Genomic DNA, 7,713 nt, shown 5'->3' on the forward strand with positions numbered 1-7,713 from the left:
CTGGCGTTGTCTCTGAGGTGGCACGGGTTCGCTCCCCGGCCCAGTGCAATGGGGCAAGGATCCGGCATTTCGGCAGCTGTGGTCTAGGTCACAGCTGTGGTGGCTCAGATTTCACCTCTTCCATATGACGTGGGTGCAGCTGGGAAAAAAAAAAAAAACTAAAATATGTTTCAGCATGTGATCAAACATAAATACATACATATGTGCAATAACCTTAGGAATATTTCTTAAGGTCGGAGTAAAGAATACCCAGTCTGCATAGGTGCTATCAACCATCTAGGAGGTCAAATCCAGCACCGTTTTAGCTTCCAAGCCCAACCTTGCCTCCTACATCTCCAGCTTCTATTCTTCAGGTTGAACCATCAAGACAGAAAACCATAAGGGGGAAAAGTATCCTTTTATTGGCATTTTTTTTTGAGGGCCACACCTGAGGCATATGGAAGTTCTCAAGCTGGGGGTTGAATTGGAGCTGTATGCCGGCCTACACCACAGCCATAGCAACACCAGATCCAAGCCGCGTCTTTGACCTACACCACAGCGCACCACATCTCTGGATCCTTACTGAGCAAGGCCAGGGAATCAAACCCATGTACTCATGGACACTAGTCAAGTTCGTTTCCACTGAGCCACAACGAGAACTCCTTATTGGCATCTTTTATCATCTCTTTGTCCTGCTGGTGACTCAGCTGTCTCTACAGGTGCACTTGAGAAGGTCAAGTGTGATGCCAGAACAAGAATGACCATGGCCAGCTTGCCCCCTGAGGCCAGTTTTTTCTTTATCAATTTGTATCACCTTGGGGAAAGCTACAGCCTCTCCGGGCAGCGTTTGTTTAATTAGCACCTATGCTTGGCTGACGGAGAGCAGGATTCCATGGGGCTCAAAGCTGAGATTTGAGCATCCAACACCCTCTCTCCATACTCACCCTGCTTCGTCAGTGTGAATCCTGGAGTTTATGACAGCTTGGCTGGGATCTTCACTGTACATAATTTAGCCAATTTGCATTGCTCAGTTTTTCCATAATAAATAGAATCTTTGGCAAAAAGCTACAGTTCTGCAATGGGAAGGGCTCAAAGTAAAATCCTAGTTGTTTACCCAGTTCTGCTAATAACAAATTCCTAAAATGTGTTCTGAGTGTTCCCCCAGGCTCTCCTGCATTTGCACCTTGTAGAAATAGGGGTAAAGATGGAGAATCTGGGTCTTAGTCACTTTCTTTGTGTGGTTTTCAGAGAGAGAGAAACTATATGGATTCATAGAGGAAGTTACAAATGAAAGAGTTTGGCATAATAGCATCACTAAAATAAAAAGCCAAAAAATATACATTGTGCACCCAGTGGGCTGAGTCAGAGGTCAGGGACTGAACTTGGGAAAGTAGGAAAGAGGCTTTACGTGTGCTCAGGAACCAAAATACTATGATGGGAATTGTCAGAACAGGGAGTTCCCCGATAGCCTAGCAGTTCAGGACCTGGTTTTGTCAGTGGTGTGGCTTGGGTTCGATCTCTGACCTGGGAACTTCTGCATGCCACAGGTGCAGCCAAAAAAACAAAGATTAAAAAAAAAAAAGAAATGTCGGAACAGTGAGACTTATAAGGAGGAGCCAGTTTGATGAAACTTGATGAAGGGCAACCCCCGTATCCAGCAGAGAGAATCAAACACGCTGTGAGCTCCTGTTGCAGCTCAGTGGTTAATGAACCCGACTAGTATCCACAAGGATGTGTGTTTGATCCCACATGGTTAAGGATCTGGCGTTGCCATGAGCTGTGGTGTAGGTTGCAGACACTGCTCGGATCCCATGTTGCTCTGGCTGTGGTGTAGGCTGGCAGCTGTACCTCCAATTTGACTCCTAGCCTGAGAACCTCCATATGTCGAGGGTGTGACCCTAAAAAGACCAAAAAAAAAAAAAAAGAATCAAATACCTTGCCTATACTTTGCTATTTCCAACCCAACAAGAAAGATCGTCCAGTGACTTAGGAAGGTGACGTCTACAGTTTATTGCTCACCAAAGACAAATTGTTAAAATACAAAACCCACGGTAGAATGGTTCACTACTTTTGTGTTCTCCAAGTAGTTATTGAAATTATATGGGGGTGATAGTAGCATTTTCTGTACTATTGTGTGTGGGTTTTTTTATTAGAGCATAGTTGATTTACAGTGTTGTATCAATTTCTGCTGCACAGCACTGTGACCCAGTTTTATATATTTTTTTTCTCATATTATCTTCCGTCATGGCCTATCCCAAGAGACTAGACATAGTTCCCTGTGCTATAAATAGTCTAAACGTGGCTCTGAGTTTTGGACTCAGAAGACTGTGTGTGCAATACTGCTTTTGGCCCATGATGGAGGTGGGGTCCACAGCACAGACATCTCACTGTCTGGCTGAAAAGATTCAGAGTTAATAACAGTAAGACATCAACAGAAGAAGTGAGTTCATTCAGCCAGCAGGTAGCATGTGGCCAGATGAATGCTACAGACAGGCTTTGAAAGGAAGGTGAGATCATTCGAGCTGGAGTAGCCTAAAGACGGAACCTCCCTGTAGGCGTTATTTACCAGTCCACAGCAAAAAACAGTCATTACCCTATACCTTTGGCTGATGGAAATTTACACCAAAAAATTTACCTAGTAAGGTGGGTCTGAAATGAACCAGGAACAAAATGTGTGCATTCAACATGCAGGATAAGGTGGCACCAACCACAGCTAAACCAACAAAGTCTAATTTGAATAAGGCGAGAGGAAACAGGATCACCCCTGGGTTGATGTCAGCTTTGCTTTGCAACTCACTGATGCCTCAACCACGATGTGGGTGAGGACCTGGAATTACCAACCAACTCTTGGCGAGGTTTCAAGGCAGGGGACCAGCCTCTTTGCAGAGGGTTAGGCACTTCCTGGGTCTAACTTTTTAAGTTTATATCTTCTCATTTGACAAAACTGGCTTTTCCCTGTGTCCTAGCAAATGCCTACTTGGTGTTAACACATTAGGACATCGTGCCTCTCTCCACACTTAAAATTTGTCTGCAGTGTTAAAATTTGACAGCTGTCTACTTTTGATCTGGGGACACACAGGGAAATAGGGTGACCAACTATTTCAGTTTGGCTGGGACCAAGAGACAATCCAAGACATGGGACTTTCAGGGCTAACACTGGGACAGTCATGGGAAAACCAGGATGGCTCGTCACCCTACAGAGGCGGTCACATTTCTGCTAGGTGACTTTTGCATGTGGGGAGAGTTTGGGTTAGGGTTAGGGTTAACATCCTGCTAACGTTGCAGAGATCGTGTTTTTGGCCACACAGCATGCAGGTAGGGTGAGCAAAGAGCGAGCCTGTGCTAGGATTGGTCAGCCTCCTCACCAGGCAAAATGAAACTGTTCTGGGAGTGGAGCCCTTGAGTCTTCAGAGATGTTCAGAGAGGTTCCCAGTATCTCCAGTGATCAGCCACCGAAGCACAAAAAGCAAGGGGTGGTTCTGGAGACTGGGGCTGGCCCCTGCTTCTACCTGGAGCTAAAGGCCTGGAGATACTGTTCTGCTTCTAACCTGGTGTAGGATCCACCAGGAGGTCTAATCAGACTTGAGTCTTTGGAGGAATTAGTCTCAGTGTTCTACCGAACTTCATCAGCTTAAGCCCGTCGGCCACGTCTAAAGGAGAGAGTGAGCCAGGTAGCTTGCTGTGACAGCCGGATGGCTCCAAACTAATACTCATAGGTTTTTTTACACCAACACAAACTTTTGCATAGATTCCTGGTGCTCGAATAAATGATACAAACACATGTCAGTGTAGGGACCGGCTTAGCAGGGCCCAGTACAGCCCTGCTAAGTACAGTGTGAGAACTTTCCATGTGGTGTTGACAGAGAGTGTGGGTTCCAGGCTCTGTGGACACTGCGAAAGTCACTTTCTGGTTTTCAGTGTCTTAACCAGAAATATTACAAAACTGGACAGGATGAGCTCTCAGCTCCCCCAAGCTCTCACTAAGCCTCTTGATTCCTTTTCTTGCTCGCTTTCTGGAACATCGCCGTTAGCGCAATTTCCTGCTCCCTGAGAGCCCAGCCATGCAAAGGAGAAGAGGAGTGGGAGAAGCCCTCAGGTGGGGAGGTGAGCCTGCAAGGGGGAGAGAGGAGACACGAATGTGGGGGGGGGCAGCACTAAGCTGGTGAGCTGCCTCAGTAAAACGAAATTTGTATGTTTGTTGAGGGTCAATAATTTCTGCTTTTGGTGAATTAAAAGTCTGAATGGAAGGCAGAAATGACAGAGAACAAATTTGAGCTGTGGTTCCTGTGTTTAAAATTAATAGGAGTTCCCACTGTGGCTCGGCAGGTTAAGAACCTGAGTAGTATCCATAAGGATGAAGGTTTGATCCCTGGCCTCACCCAGTGGGTTAAGGATCCAGTATTACTGCAAGTGCAGTGTAGGTCACGAATGTGGCTTAGACCCTGAGTTGCTGTGGCTGTGGTGTACGCCTTAGCTGTGGCTCTGATTTTTTTTTAATTTAATTTTATTATTATTTTTAAGGGCTGCAGCTACAGCATATGGAAGTTCCCAGGCTAGGTGTTGAATCAGAGCTATAGCCGCCTGCCTATGCCACAAATACAGCGACATGGGATCCAAGCCATATCTTCGACCTATACCACAGTTCATGGCAAGGCTGGCTCCTTAACCCACTGAGAGAAGCCAGGGATTGAACCTGCATCCTCATGGATCCTAGTCAGATTTCTTTCCTCTGAGCCATGACAGCAACTCCCTGCAGCTCCATATGCCACAAGTATAGCCATACGAAAAAAGAAAAAGAAATAAAAATTAACAATATTGATACAATGTTAATGATTAATAAATACAATGTAGATTTTTTCAATCTTCTTTTCTTTTTAAATTTTCTTTAGTTTTATTGGACGAGAGTTCACTTACAATGGTGTGTTAGCATCAGGTGTACAGCCGAGTGAATCAGTGATACATACACATATATCCAATCTTTTTCAGGTCCTTTTCCCATAGAGGCCATCACGGAGGACTGAGTAAATTTCCCCGTGCTATACAGCAGGTCCTTGTTACTATCGACTTTGTGTGTAGCAGTGTGTTTATGACCATCTCAACCTCCCAATTTATCCTACCTCCCAACGTTTCCCCTTCCTCTGATGTCATGAAGAATAATGTTTTGTCCCTCTCGGCCATACTAAGGCAATTTGACCTACGTTCTTTCCCACTTAATAAAACACCCTTAGTGGTTCTGGAAACAAAGGAGCTGTCTTGATTCTTGCTGTGTAGACCCTTCAAGGCCTTCTAGACCCCAGTCAAGCTCTATGCTTGTTAACCTGACCCAGAGTTCACATCTCTGGGCTCTTTCACTCTTCATCATTATTTACTCTGTTTCTTTTCCCTGGAATGTGTCCAACCCTTCTTTGACTCCACCAATGGAAATCTTGTCAGTTGAGTTTCATGGTTCCTTCTTCTGGAAGTCTACCTTTGAACTCCAGGGACGAGGTCACTGCCCTTCCTAGGGGCTTCGAGAATATGTTGGTCATATAGCACTTATCACATTATATACCTGTCAGCTCTTGGCCCAACTGTCATTTACTCCAGTGCAGCAATTATGGCAAAGAGAAAGCATCCACTTTAGTTACTAATCCAATCAACTCGACATGATACCAATAACCAAGGGCTCTGTTAGTAACAGAAGGCTCTGCTGGGGTCCCCTCACACTTTGAGTAACTGACCATGTGCACTCTCCTATATGTGTCTTGAATCCCCGTGTTTGTACTGAGATTCCCAATTTTATTTCGGTTTGGAACCTGCAGTAGAGGAGGAGGTGGGTGATGCTGAGGAAGGGAGGGGGCCATGATGCAGGGGAGCAGCTGAACCCATGGCAGGTATCATTCTGCCATTTTAGGTTGGCAGTTTTAGCCAATGCGGTGGGTGTCCCACCCAGCTCGCCTTGGATCTCCTCCACCACTCCTGGGCGCCCATGCCTGTGTTTCTATGTGTCTTACCTCTGATGGCCTGGAACTCCAACTACCTTCTCAGTAGGCCTGCCCTTGGACAACGGACGCCATCTCTTTGCTGATGCAGAAGGCAGAGCACTTGGGAGCCTGCACGGCCAGTCACTCCTTCTGCTCTTAGCAAAGGCTGACTGGGCCACGAGCATGGAAGCCCATTACCCATTACCTTTGCAAATGAACTTTAACTCCTGCTTTTAATGCATATTTCCTAAGATACTATTTTCACTCTAGATCTTCCTCCAGAATCAGGCAACAAACCGGCCTTGACCTGAAGGCTGGCCCTCACCTGACTTTGAGCCCCACCCCTGATCCAAAGGTGCTTAGGTCCCTTCCCAGATGCCTCCCAGGAATGCTTCTCTAATAAATTGCACCTGCAACCTTGTCTCAGCATCTGCCTCAAGAGTGCCTGCTGCAAGACAGGATTTCAACGTGATGGCTCCCTAAGACAACCTTCTTTCTAGAAAGGCAAGCAGGTCCCCGCCTCTGGCCTGCAGAGGCTGGAAATGATTGAAATGGGCATCCTTCCTCCTGCTCCACAGCTCTCCTACCTTTTCAGGAGAACTTTGATGAACCTCTGATGGAGATCGTGGTGCAAACTGGAACAACAGCCCAAATCCTGCCTACCGCTTGGGGGATGGTTAAGTGGGTGGGCCCAATAGGTTTTGAGAAGTTTTAAAAATTGACATAATCCTCCATAAATTGTTCCATGTCTAACCCAGCTTAAATAGATCTAGTCAAAGGTAAAAAAAACGTATATTTTTTCTTCTCATCGTGCTCCAAGTTTTTTTATGTCTTGTTTCAAGCCAAGATGAAAATTAGAAGCACTACAGCCTTTTTTTTTTTTTTTCTTTCTTTCTTTTTAGGAAATTATTCTTGGGAGATGGCTCTCTTGAAAAAAGCTGGTTCTTGAGATCTTTTCTGCCCAGTTTTCAGACTTGTGTTTAGAACTTTGGATAAAAATCCAGACTTTAGATGTATGTTCTTTTCAAATTCAACACATATAAGAGTCTGGCTTTCAGGTACGTGGGAAGAAAGAAAAAAAAAAAGAGAGGAAGAAAGCAAGAGAGAAAGATGATTTGGTGAATAATGATGCACATTGTTTTTTAGTTTAGGCTAAAACATCAATAACATCGACCATCTTCCATTACAAGAGGATTATCTGTGTTATTTGAAGAAATGTTACATAGTAGACTGCAGAATCTACTCCTCAGAACCAGACTGTAAAGTCACTTTTGCTCACTAGATGGGAGGGAGACAGGGTTGCAAAAGAATAAGTCGTGTCAAGATGAAACGTTTTCCCCATGTCCCTCGTTTACCCTCAGAAATTTCCAGAAATACTTAGAAAGATCATCCAATTATTACCACATGCAGAATAAAAGCTACCTCTTATGACAGAAGTCTCATGGATGCTATTTCTAGAATTTCTCAACTCTTTAATCATGCATTTATAACATCTCGTGTGCTTTTGTGAATTCTGTCAGATCTGCAACCTGAAGACCTCATTGTGGATACATCCTCAAGTGAAAAAAGAACAAAAACATCACCAAAATGAAGAGTATTATTTTAACACTTAAGTTATTTCATGTGTTTATTCTACTCTGGACTGATTTTCTTCCCTCGTCTTTTTTAAAGGCTGTGTTATGAGTGGATCTGAGTTATACTGTGTACGGTTCTGAAAGACCTAGAACTTACCAGAGTATTAGCCTATGATTATAATTCATGCAGAGTATTA

Source organism: Sus scrofa, chromosome 13, assembly GCF_054392235.1.
Source record: "Sus scrofa isolate SSC_HxYL_T2T_F1_AM1 chromosome 13, Sscrofa_HxYL_maternal_Yorkshire_Landrace_v2.0, whole genome shotgun sequence".
NCBI lineage: Eukaryota > Metazoa > Chordata > Mammalia > Artiodactyla > Suidae > Sus > Sus scrofa.